The 12,094-nt window shown below is 43.1% G+C and overlaps 2 non-coding genes and 1 pseudogene across 2 annotated transcripts; all 3 read left to right on the top strand.

Annotated features, from left to right (window-relative positions):
* The first annotated feature begins 7,189 nt into the window (after positions 1 to 7,189).
* LOC130335741 (U2 spliceosomal RNA) lies at positions 7,190 to 7,391 on the top strand (annotated as a pseudogene).
* Positions 7,392 to 9,496: 2,105 nt separating this feature from the next.
* Positions 9,497 to 9,687, top strand: LOC130335768 (U2 spliceosomal RNA). The gene has a single exon (XR_008877322.1). It is a non-coding gene; the product is annotated as a U2 spliceosomal RNA (small nuclear RNA).
* A 2,098-nt stretch (positions 9,688 to 11,785) lies between these two features.
* Positions 11,786 to 11,976, top strand: LOC130335718 (U2 spliceosomal RNA). The gene has a single exon (XR_008877291.1). It is a non-coding gene; the product is annotated as a U2 spliceosomal RNA (small nuclear RNA).
* Positions 11,977 to 12,094: the final 118 nt, after the last annotated feature.

The raw sequence follows: 12,094 nt of genomic DNA, 5'->3' as shown, positions 1-12,094 counted from the left end.
CCTTACAGGGTTAAAAAGAAAGATTCCTACTTTCATTGCTACCTGCTTGCTGGCTAGCCAGCTAGCCAGCCCTGTGGGCCTTGCTGCTGCTGCAGCCAAAAAACAAAAGGTGGTGCTGCTGCTGCTTCTGCTGCTTCTGCTTCTGCTTGTGTCTGGCCGCTGTTGGAGCGTCCAGGCACAGGACTTCTGCTGCTGCTGACTAAATGGCCTCCTTAATTGGATCATTTGAGTAGCCAGCACACCTGTGCAGGTAGGGCATGACATGATAGGCAGCTGCCTTGATAGCGGGTGGGTGCTGAATGTTCCTAATTGACAAAATAAGATTAATGCTTATGAAGAAATATAAAATCTCATCCCTTCCCCAATATCGCGCCACACCCCTACCCCTTAATTCCCTGGTTGAACTTGATGGACATATGTCTTTTTTCGACCGTACTAACTATGTAACTATGTAACATAACATGGGGGGGGGGGGGGGGTCTCCTGGCTGTTCACACAGGTGTGTCATTGCTGTACATTGACCATGCATTGCTTCTGTGGTATTGCAAAGGCAAAGACAAATGCTTCCAGCCATCCATTGCACTAATGGATTGGTCATCAGCTGGCTGTCTATGTCCCGCATCAATATAGACCAAAGTACAGAGGGTTAGGCTATGCTATTGTGCACCTACCTGATGCATCAGAAGGTGCGAGGCCCTTGCTAAATTCTGTGCACAGACTTTGAGATCTATACTTTAGACTGTATCTAAACCTGCTCCAACATGGACTGACATTCTGGCCTACTTTCAGCCGATGCGACTTGTCTGTCGCTGAACAGTCGCTTTTTATGTATTCAGCACCTATGTATAATGTTGTAAAAATGCTCTAGAAGCTAAAGTCGCAGAAATGTCACACATATTTGGCCTGCAACTTTCTGTGCGACAAATTCAGACAGGAAAAATCAGTATAAATCCTTAGAAAATTATCCCCCAGTGTCTCCATCTGCTGGCGGTATTGAATAAGCATTGCTGCACTGATGGGGTATGCATTAGACGAAAAAAAAGAAGAAAAAGAAGAATAATACGCCCAGAAAAGAGGCGAAAAGGAGAAAAACGTAAAAAAACGTGAAAAAAAAGTAAGAGGAAGAGAAGGGAAAAAAAGGTGGAAATGGGTTTAAAAGTGATTTCGGCGGAGAAATATATATATATATATATATATATATATATATATATATATATACGCGCACACACACACATATATATAAACGTATTCTCCGTTGAGATATTGCAGCCGCTGCTGTGTCCAGGCCCAGGAGCCTTAGCACTGTGCTGTGATGTCACTCAATACCACTGACATCACTAGGTGTAAACAACATCTCTCCTTTGCTGTGTATGTGACTATGGAGCTGTTTGGTGATGTCGTCTATTATGGCCTTCATAGAAGCAACAGGAGATTGTTGCATCCATCTAGAACCCTCAGAACTACAGTGCTATGATGTCACTCACTTCCACAGGCCTTGCAGAGTGTAAACAACAACAACCCAGCTTTGTTGTGTATGTAACCATAGGGATTTGTGATGTCACCTAGAACCTTCACAGCAGCGACAGCTTTATGAGGAGCATCAGCACTGCTCTGCCTGAGCAGAACCATCACCGCCATAGGTTGTCAAATAACCCGGATTTAACCCACACAGGTAAGTCCAATGGGGTGCAGGCATGTCCTCTATGCTTACAGCTTCCCGTGGGTGTTGGTTTGATACCGTTTGGGGACAGCCAAGGAGGCATCTGCAGGCAACAAAGGTAGGTGTGTGCTTGTGTGTGTGTTTCCTATGCAGATCCTAAGCCCAGTGTCACATGCAAGTAGGGGGAGTAAGAAGGGTTCCTGGCAAATCCGGGTTATGGATTGCATTTAAAAAGGCCCCGTGGGAGTGCAATGGGCCCCTGTCTTGCTGCTTAGCAATAATGGTATGGGTTTAGGTTCTGCTGTGTGTACTGGTGGTTGACTGCCCCCCAGCCCAGAGTGTGCATGGAAAATTGTCTGGCAGCCTCCCTGACAGCAAGCAGTGATAGTGCCCATGAAGGGCACCTTGTTGGGCCCGCCCCTTTCACGGTTATCGCTTCTCGGCCTTTTGGCTTCGATCCTGTGCGGTTTACCGGGCAGGGTAGGAGTCGGAAGGGGTGGTGATCGGGGCCCTCTTTTGCGGGGGGCCCTGGATTGTTACTGGGTTGCGATAGTGGGTATCTTAACCTGCAAAAATGAGCGGAGAGAGGACTCGAGGACTCGAGGATACGGTGCGAATTTACGTTCCTGGCGAACACCGGGGGACGATTGGATTGGATCAAGTTGTGCTGGAGATTCTTCGCAAGCTCCAGTACCTTCAGGTATGGCATGTAATCGCTATGCAAGACTTCCCTAGGCAAGGGATTTACGATATAACCTTTTATGATTCTGAGGTTTGCCAGAGGGTCTACATGGACTTAGAAGTGATGAAGAGGAGGAATGAGCCAGCTATAATGAGTAAGGTGAAAGTGGAGCCATTATTCATGAATATGTCTAAGGTTGTTATAGTCCATATGTACAACCCGAAGGTTTCGGATGAGATGGTGACCAATTTTTTGTACCGATATTGTGATGAAGTTAAATTTCTTGGAAGACTCAAGAACAGACATGGGTACTTTAATTGTAAAAGGAAATTTGTTGTAAAATTTAAAAAGGACGAAGGAATGGAAGAGGGAAGGAAGAGTATACCACAGGTATTTTCTATTGGAGGAGAAAGAGGTTTTTGTTTTTATGAAGGACAGTTGCAGTACTGTAGACGTTGTCACGCTTATGGACATGTACAGGAGTCTTGCCCTGAGCAAGGAGTATGCTGCAGGAATTGTGGGAAATCAGGTCACAACTCGGGTGAATGTACTGAGAAGAAAACGTGTGATATCTGTGGTAGTGAGGAGCATTTGGCTAGAGGATGCAGCTTATGGTATAGAAAGAAAATGAGCTATGCTGACGCAGCAGGAAATAGAAGAGAGGAAAGAGGAGAAAGGCCATTTCCACGTGTTTTTGGTGTGAATGCTGAGGTGACTCAGGTGATTGACGAGAACTCTGTAAAAGGGAGTGCAGCAGGTGTGACAGTGCAGCACATGAATACTCAGGAAAAATCTGGAAAAGGGGAGGAGGGTGACTCCACTGGTGTGCATTGTGAGGAGACTGGTGTTGGTGAAGAGTTTACTGAGGTCAGTAAGAAGAAAGCACGTAAAGGGAAAAAAGAGAAAGTGGTGGAGAGTGTGGAGACTGTGTGTAGGGAGGTTCCCCCATGTGAAGAAACAATTGAGAATTTTGAATGCCCAAACCCAGTGGTGGGGGAGGAGGAGGGGATGGAGTTTCAGGAGAATGAGAGTGAGAGATCCCTAACACCTGGGCAGAGGGTGATTAGTGGGGAGGAGAATGTAACATCTGAAGAGGAGGAGAAGGAGGAGGAGGAGGGGGAAGATGAAGATGAAGATGCAAATGGAGGCTTTCAAGGTAAAAGTAAAAGGTGTAAGAAAGGGAGTTGGTCAGGGGATCAGACGGATCCTGTGTATGGAGGTGAGAAAATGATGGACAGGGACTCTCAAGTGGGGTCGCCTGATTGCTATGGGATGCTGCTAAGGAAGGTTGAAGGTCAGAATACTAACTTCTAGTTAAAATGGATGTTAAGAAAATGGATTGCCTTCTTTCCTTTTTAATGGCATTGATTGTGGCTACTCTTAATGTTCGGAGTATAGGAACAACTATCAGAAGAGCAGCAGTTTTTGATTTTTTGGAGAATGTGAAGGGAGATATATTTTGTTTACAGGAGTGTGCAATTAAGTCTGCACCTTATGTAGATGAATGGAAGAGAGGGCAGTCTTTTTGGTCTACATGCACAGAGAATAAAAATGAAGGTGTGGGGATTTTATTGTGTAACAGGGACATTAAAGTTTTAAATTGCCAAGTTTTAGTACCAGGTCGTTGTATGGTTTTAAATTTTGAGTTTTAAGCCAGAGAATGAGAGTTTTTAATGTATATGCGCCAGCAGAAAAACAGGCACGTGTGTTATTTTTAGAGTCTCTTAAACTTTTTATTCCTGGTCGTGATGGTACTATTATTGTTGGTGATTTTAACTGCATTAGATCCGTCAATGATCGTGAGAGCTCTGCTAAGGTTAGAACTGATATTACTTCAAATGTTTTAAACCAAATTATTCAAGACTTACATTATTCTGATGTGGGACTGATGGTTAGCACTGATGAAAGATACACCTATATATCAGATAGTGGCCGCTGTAAATCTCGGATTGATTACATTCTTGTCTCTGAGGGGATTAAGGTGGTCCGGTGCAATCAAATGATGTCAACTTTCTCAGATCATAAGATGGTGTCGGCAGAAATAAGTATTGCAGAGTCCTTTCATTTTGGTAGAGGGCTCTGGAAATTAAATGTAAGTCTATTAGAAGATGAAGAAGTAATGGCCGGTTTTAAAGATTTTTTTTTATCTTGTACTTCTAAACAATCTGTTTTTAGTAATGTTTTAGCTTGGTGGGATTGGGCAAAAAGTGAGTTTGCTAAGTATTTTAAGTTCATTTGCATAAGGAGGGCACAAGAAAAGAGGAGGGGTTATGAAAGGCTTATCTCACGTTTAGAAACTCTCTTTAAGTTTAAACATGTTGGTGTGGAGGTGGAGGAGGAAATTGAGAAGGTGAAAATTGAGATGAAGAACAGGTTGTTGGAAAGAGGTAGAAATATTGTTTTTAAATCCAAAGTTCAACATTTGGAGGAAAATGAACAATGTACAAGATATTTCTTTAAAAAATGTTTTAATGCTAGGGGTGTTTTTAAGTCTGTTTTAACTCCTACAGGGGAAGTTGTTGGTGATGAGATGGTGAAGGAGATTGGCAGATTTTATGAAACACTTTTTAGTAATAAGAGCAGAGCCAGTGAGACGGAGATGAATGATTATTGTAATATTTTAGAGAATAATGTCCCTGAAGGAAAAAGTGCATTTTTAATTGAGGAAGTTTGTGAAGGGGAGATCAAGCAGGCTCTGGACAAGACAGCGAAAGGGAAGACACCGGGCTGTGATGGCCTCCCCTTTGAGTTTTATTCAGTTTTTTGGCATATTTTAAAGCAAGATTTTACACGGGTGGTGCAATATGTTTTTAACTCAGGTATTTTAGCGGAGTCTATGAAGAAAGGAGTTATTACCTTGATACATAAGAAAGGTGATGAAAGAGATTTGAAAAACTGGAGGCCGATCACATTATTGAATACAGATTATAAGATCATTGCAAAGATTGTGGCGAACAGGATGAGTGACATAGTTGAGCACCTTGTTGGAGAATACCAAGTTTGTGCAGTGCCAAATAGGAGAATAACTGATAATTTATTAGTTTTAAGAGACTCTATTTATTATAGTAATTTTAATAAGAATGCACTTTTTGTGGAATCCATTGATTTTGAAAAAGCTTATGACAGAGTTGCTCATGATTTTATGTTTATGGTTTTAAAGCATATGGGTATTCCTGAGAAGCTACTGTTTGTGATTAAAAGTTTTTATTATGGGGCAACAAGTCAGATTTTAGTCAATGGACATGTGGGGCCGGGTTTTAATATTTTATCAGGAGTACGACAGGGATGCCCACTCTCCCCAATTTTATTCATTTGTGTCATTGAGGCCTTGCTCAAAAATGTACAGAAGGACAAATGTGTGAGTGGTGTTTTTATCCCGGGAAGTAATGGAAGGAATTTGAAGGTTTTAAGTTACATGGATGATGTGGTTTTTACTTGCACTTCCCAAGCTGATCTTAATAGAGTGAATTTGCATGTAAAGATTTTTTGTTGTATTGCTGGTATGAAAGTCAATTGGGGGAAGTGCCAATTGAGTAATTTTGGAAAGCAAGGAAAAGTGGTGGTGGATGGCGTGGATGAGAAGGAAGATATTGAAGTGTTAGGGGTTGTTTTTGAAAAAAATCTAAAAGGAGGGAAAAGTTATGAGAAGTTGGAGGAGAAGATAGAGAAGAAATTATCTTTTTGGAAATTGAGAAACTTGTCCCTTAAAGGTAAAGTTCTGATTTTAAAGGCAGTAATTTTGCCACTACTATTATATACTGCAATGGTTTTCCCACCCGGCAAATTATGGACCAGAAGGATGACAAGGAAGTTGTTTATTTTTTTCTGGGGTTCAAAGATGGAAAAGATGAAGAGGGAGGAAGTGATGAAGAGCGTGAAGAAAGGCGGATATAATTTCCCGGATATTAATCTGTTTTTAAAGACTCATTACTTTCTTTTAATTTATAAAGTGTCTCAGTGTAATAATTGGGTGGCAGACATGAGCAGGTATTTGGCAGGATGGTTGTTTTCCAAATGGGGCTGGTGTGAGAAGGATCTGAGGAGACCAATAGCGCAAGTTATACCTACCTTCTATGTGGTTCTCAGGTCTTTCAGTGATCAATTTGGTTTGAGTTCCCTGGGAAAACCTGAGAAAAAGAAAATTGAAAATGAAATAAGAAAAAATGAGAGATTATATGAAGTACCATTCTGCACTACTGCTCAGTCTGTGAAGATCTGGAATCTTTTTAATGTTAGAGGATTATCGAATAGACAGAGAGATGTAAACTGGATGACTTTTCATGGCTGCCTCCCAACCAGAGCTTTCCTGAATGGACGAGGAATAAGAGTGAGTGAGAAATGTCCAAGAGAGGGTTGTGGAGGCAGGGAGGATACAGTGCACTTATTTTGGAACTGTTTTTATGCAAGAGAATTTTTTATGCTTCTACAGAGGTTTTTTTCTGCAATCACGGGATATGTTGATTTTAATTTTGAGAAGATTTTTATTGGTCAGGATTTTAGCAGGAGAGAGGACACACGTGAAAGCTGGATTGTATTTTCTGTTTTTAAAGAAGTTTTATGGGATTCTAGAAACCTGCTTGTTTTTAAAAATGTGTGTATTTCTCCAAGGGAGTTGAAGAGACTTTTTTTTGGAAGGTTGTTTATTATTTTTCTATTTGACAAGAAGAGAATGGGAGAGGAAGAGGCTGAAAAGATTTGGAGATACAAGGAATGGAGAAAGTTGTAAGTATCCTGATCAAGGTTTTGAATTTGTGCTTCTCTTATAGTTTTCTTATTGAGATATTTTTCCGCATGATGTTTTTTCAGACTTTGTTTAGAAGTGATGAGTTTTGGTAGGTGACCTGATGATCGCTTGAACAATAGTCTGTAACTGAGGAAAAAAAAAAAAAAAAAAAATCTGTTCTTATCAGTTTAATATCTGATACGTCCCCTATCTGGGGACCATATATTAAATGGATTTTTGAGAACGGGGGCCGATTTCGAAGCTTGCTTCCGTCGCCCTATGCATTGACCCGATATGGCAGTATCTTCGGGTACAGTGCACCACCCCCTTACAGGGTTAAAAAGAAAGATTCCTACTTTCATTGCTACCTGCTTGCTGGCTAGCCAGCTAGCCAGCCCTGTGGGCCTTGCTGCTGCTGCAGCCAAAAAACAAAAGGTGGTGCTGCTGCTGCTTCTGCTGCTTCTGCTTCTGCTTGTGTCTGGCCGCTGTTGGAGCGTCCAGGCACAGGACTTCTGCTGCTGCTGACTAAATGGCCTCCTTAATTGGATCATTTGAGTAGCCAGCACACCTGTGCAGGTAGGGCATGACATGATAGGCAGCTGCCTTGATAGCGGGTGGGTGCTGAATGTTCCTAATTGACAAAATAAGATTAATGCTTATGAAGAAATATAAAATCTCATCCCTTCCCCAATATCGCGCCACACCCCTACCCCTTAATTCCCTGGTTGAACTTGATGGACATATGTCTTTTTTCGACCGTACTAACTATGTAACTATGTAACATAACATGGGGGGGGGGGGGGGGGGTCTCCTGGCTGTTCACACAGGTGTGTCATTGCTGTACATTGACCATGCATTGCTTCTGTGGTATTGCAAAGGCAAAGACAAATGCTTCCAGCCATCCATTGCACTAATGGATTGGTCATCAGCTGGCTGTCTATGTCCCGCATCAATATAGACCAAAGTACAGAGGGTTAGGCTATGCTATTGTGCACCTACCTGATGCATCAGAAGGTGCGAGGCCCTTGCTAAATTCTGTGCACAGACTTTGAGATCTATACTTTAGACTGTATCTAAACCTGCTCCAACATGGACTGACATTCTGGCCTACTTTCAGCCGATGCGACTTGTCTGTCGCTGAACAGTCGCTTTTTATGTATTCAGCACCTATGTATAATGTTGTAAAAATGCTCTAGAAGCTAAAGTCGCAGAAATGTCACACATATTTGGCCTGCAACTTTCTGTGCGACAAATTCAGACAGGAAAAATCAGTATAAATCCTTAGAAAATTATCCCCCAGTGTCTCCATCTGCTGGCGGTATTGAATAAGCATTGCTGCACTGATGGGGTATGCATTAGACGAAAAAAAAGAAGAAAAAGAAGAATAATACGCCCAGAAAAGAGGCGAAAAGGAGAAAAACGTAAAAAAACGTGAAAAAAAAGTAAGAGGAAGAGAAGGGAAAAAAAGGTGGAAATGGGTTTAAAAGTGATTTCGGCGGAGAAATATATATATATATATATATATATATATATATATATATATATATATATATATATACGCGCACACACACACATATATATAAACGTATTCTCCGTTGAGATATTGCAGCCGCTGCTGTGTCCAGGCCCAGGAGCCTTAGCACTGTGCTGTGATGTCACTCAATACCACTGACATCACTAGGTGTAAACAACATCTCTCCTTTGCTGTGTATGTGACTATGGAGCTGTTTGGTGATGTCGTCTATTATGGCCTTCATAGAAGCAACAGGAGATTGTTGCATCCATCTAGAACCCTCAGAACTACAGTGCTATGATGTCACTCACTTCCACAGGCCTTGCAGAGTGTAAACAACAACAACCCAGCTTTGTTGTGTATGTAACCATAGGGATTTGTGATGTCACCTAGAACCTTCACAGCAGCGACAGCTTTATGAGGAGCATCAGCACTGCTCTGCCTGAGCAGAACCATCACCGCCATAGGTTGTCAAATAACCCGGATTTAACCCACACAGGTAAGTCCAATGGGGTGCAGGCATGTCCTCTATGCTTACAGCTTCCCGTGGGTGTTGGTTTGATACCGTTTGGGGACAGCCAAGGAGGCATCTGCAGGCAACAAAGGTAGGTGTGTGCTTGTGTGTGTGTTTCCTATGCAGATCCTAAGCCCAGTGTCACATGCAAGTAGGAGGAGTAAGAAGGGTTCCTGGCAAATCCGGGTTATGGATTGCATTTAAAAAGGCCCCGTGGGAGTGCAATGGGCCCCTGTCTTGCTGCTTAGCAATAATGGTATGGGTTTAGGTTCTGCTGTGTGTACTGGTGGTTGACTGCCCCCCAGCCCAGAGTGTGCATGGAAAATTGTCTGGCAGCCTCCCTGACAGCAAGCAGTGATAGTGCCCATGAAGGGCACCTTGTTGGGCCCGCCCCTTTCACGGTTATCGCTTCTCGGCCTTTTGGCTAAGATCAAGTGTAGTATCTGTTCTTATCAGTTTAATATCTGATACGTCCCCTATCTGGGGACCATATATTAAATGGATTTTTGAGAACGGGGGCCGATTTCGAAGCTTGCTTCCGTCGCCCTATGCATTGACCCGATATGGCAGTATCTTCGGGTACAGTGCACCACCCCCTTACAGGGTTAAAAAGAAAGATTCCTACTTTCATTGCTACCTGCTTGCTGGCTAGCCAGCTAGCCAGCCCTGTGGGCCTTGCTGCTGCTGCAGCCAAAAAACAAAAGGTGGTGCTGCTGCTGCTTCTGCTGCTTCTGCTTCTGCTTGTGTCTGGCCGCTGTTGGAGCGTCCAGGCACAGGACTTCTGCTGCTGCTGACTAAATGGCCTCCTTAATTGGATCATTTGAGTAGCCAGCACACCTGTGCAGGTAGGGCATGACATGATAGGCAGCTGCCTTGATAGCGGGTGGGTGCTGAATGTTCCTAATTGACAAAATAAGATTAATGCTTATGAAGAAATATAAAATCTCATCCCTTCCCCAATATCGCGCCACACCCCTACCCCTTAATTCCCTGGTTGAACTTGATGGACATATGTCTTTTTTCGACCGTACTAACTATGTAACTATGTAACATAACATGGGGGGGGGGGGTCTCCTGGCTGTTCACACAGGTGTGTCATTGCTGTACATTGACCATGCATTGCTTCTGTGGTATTGCAAAGGCAAAGACAAATGCTTCCAGCCATCCATTGCACTAATGGATTGGTCATCAGCTGGCTGTCTATGTCCCGCATCAATATAGACCAAAGTACAGAGGGTTAGGCTATGCTATTGTGCACCTACCTGATGCATCAGAAGGTGCGAGGCCCTTGCTAAATTCTGTGCACAGACTTTGAGATCTATACTTTAGACTGTATCTAAACCTGCTCCAACATGGACTGACATTCTGGCCTACTTTCAGCCGATGCGACTTGTCTGTCGCTGAACAGTCGCTTTTTATGTATTCAGCACCTATGTATAATGTTGTAAAAATGCTCTAGAAGCTAAAGTCGCAGAAATGTCACACATATTTGGCCTGCAACTTTCTGTGCGACAAATTCAGACAGGAAAAATCAGTATAAATCCTTAGAAAATTATCCCCCAGTGTCTCCATCTGCTGGCGGTATTGAATAAGCATTGCTGCACTGATGGGGTATGCATTAGACGAAAAAAAAGAAGAAAAAGAAGAATAATACGCCCAGAAAAGAGGCGAAAAGGAGAAAAACGTAAAAAAACGTGAAAAAAAAGTAAGAGGAAGAGAAGGGAAAAAAAGGTGGAAATGGGTTTAAAAGTGATTTCGGCGGAGAATATATATATATATATATATATATATATATATATATATATATATATATATATATACGCGCACACACACACATATATATAAACGTATTCTCCGTTGAGATATTGCAGCCGCTGCTGTGTCCAGGCCCAGGAGCCTTAGCACTGTGCTGTGATGTCACTCAATACCACTGACATCACTAGGTGTAAACAACATCTCTCCTTTGCTGTGTATGTGACTATGGAGCTGTTTGGTGATGTCGTCTATTATGGCCTTCATAGAAGCAACAGGAGATTGTTGCATCCATCTAGAACCCTCAGAACTACAGTGCTATGATGTCACTCACTTCCACAGGCCTTGCAGAGTGTAAACAACAACAACCCAGCTTTGTTGTGTATGTAACCATAGGGATTTGTGATGTCACCTAGAACCTTCACAGCAGCGACAGCTTTATGAGGAGCATCAGCACTGCTCTGCCTGAGCAGAACCATCACCGCCATAGGTTGTCAAATAACCCGGATTTAACCCACACAGGTAAGTCCAATGGGGTGCAGGCATGTCCTCTATGCTTACAGCTTCCCGTGGGTGTTGGTTTGATACCGTTTGGGGACAGCCAAGGAGGCATCTGCAGGCAACAAAGGTAGGTGTGTGCTTGTGTGTGTGTTTCCTATGCAGATCCTAAGCCCAGTGTCACATGCAAGTAGGAGGAGTAAGAAGGGTTCCTGGCAAATCCGGGTTATGGATTGCATTTAAAAAGGCCCCGTGGGAGTGCAATGGGCCCCTGTCTTGCTGCTTAGCAATAATGGTATGGGTTTAGGTTCTGCTGTGTGTACTGGTGGTTGACTGCCCCCCAGCCCAGAGTGTGCATGGAAAATTGTCTGGCAGCCTCCCTGACAGCAAGCAGTGATAGTGCCCATGAAGGGCACCTTGTTGGGCCCGCCCCTTTCACGGTTATCGCTTCTCGGCCTTTTGGCTAAGATCAAGTGTAGTATCTGTTCTTATCAGTTTAATATCTGATACGTCCCCTATCTGGGGACCATATATTAAATGGATTTTTGAGAACGGGGGCCGATTTCGAAGCTTGCTTCCGTTGCCCTATGCATTGACCCGATATGGCAGTATCTTCGGGTACAGTGCACCACCCCCTTACAGGGTTAAAAAGAAAGATTCCTACTTTCATTGCTACCTGCTTGCTGGCTAGCCAGCTAGCCAGCCCTGTGGGCCTTGCTGCTGCTGCAGCCAAAAAACAAAAGGTGGTGCTG

The sequence above is a fragment of the Hyla sarda genome, unplaced genomic scaffold (assembly GCF_029499605.1).
Source record: "Hyla sarda isolate aHylSar1 unplaced genomic scaffold, aHylSar1.hap1 scaffold_456, whole genome shotgun sequence".
Lineage (NCBI taxonomy): Eukaryota > Metazoa > Chordata > Amphibia > Anura > Hylidae > Hyla > Hyla sarda.
Note: the sequence above shows the minus strand (reverse complement) of the source record. Positions and strands in the feature narration are given on the sequence as shown.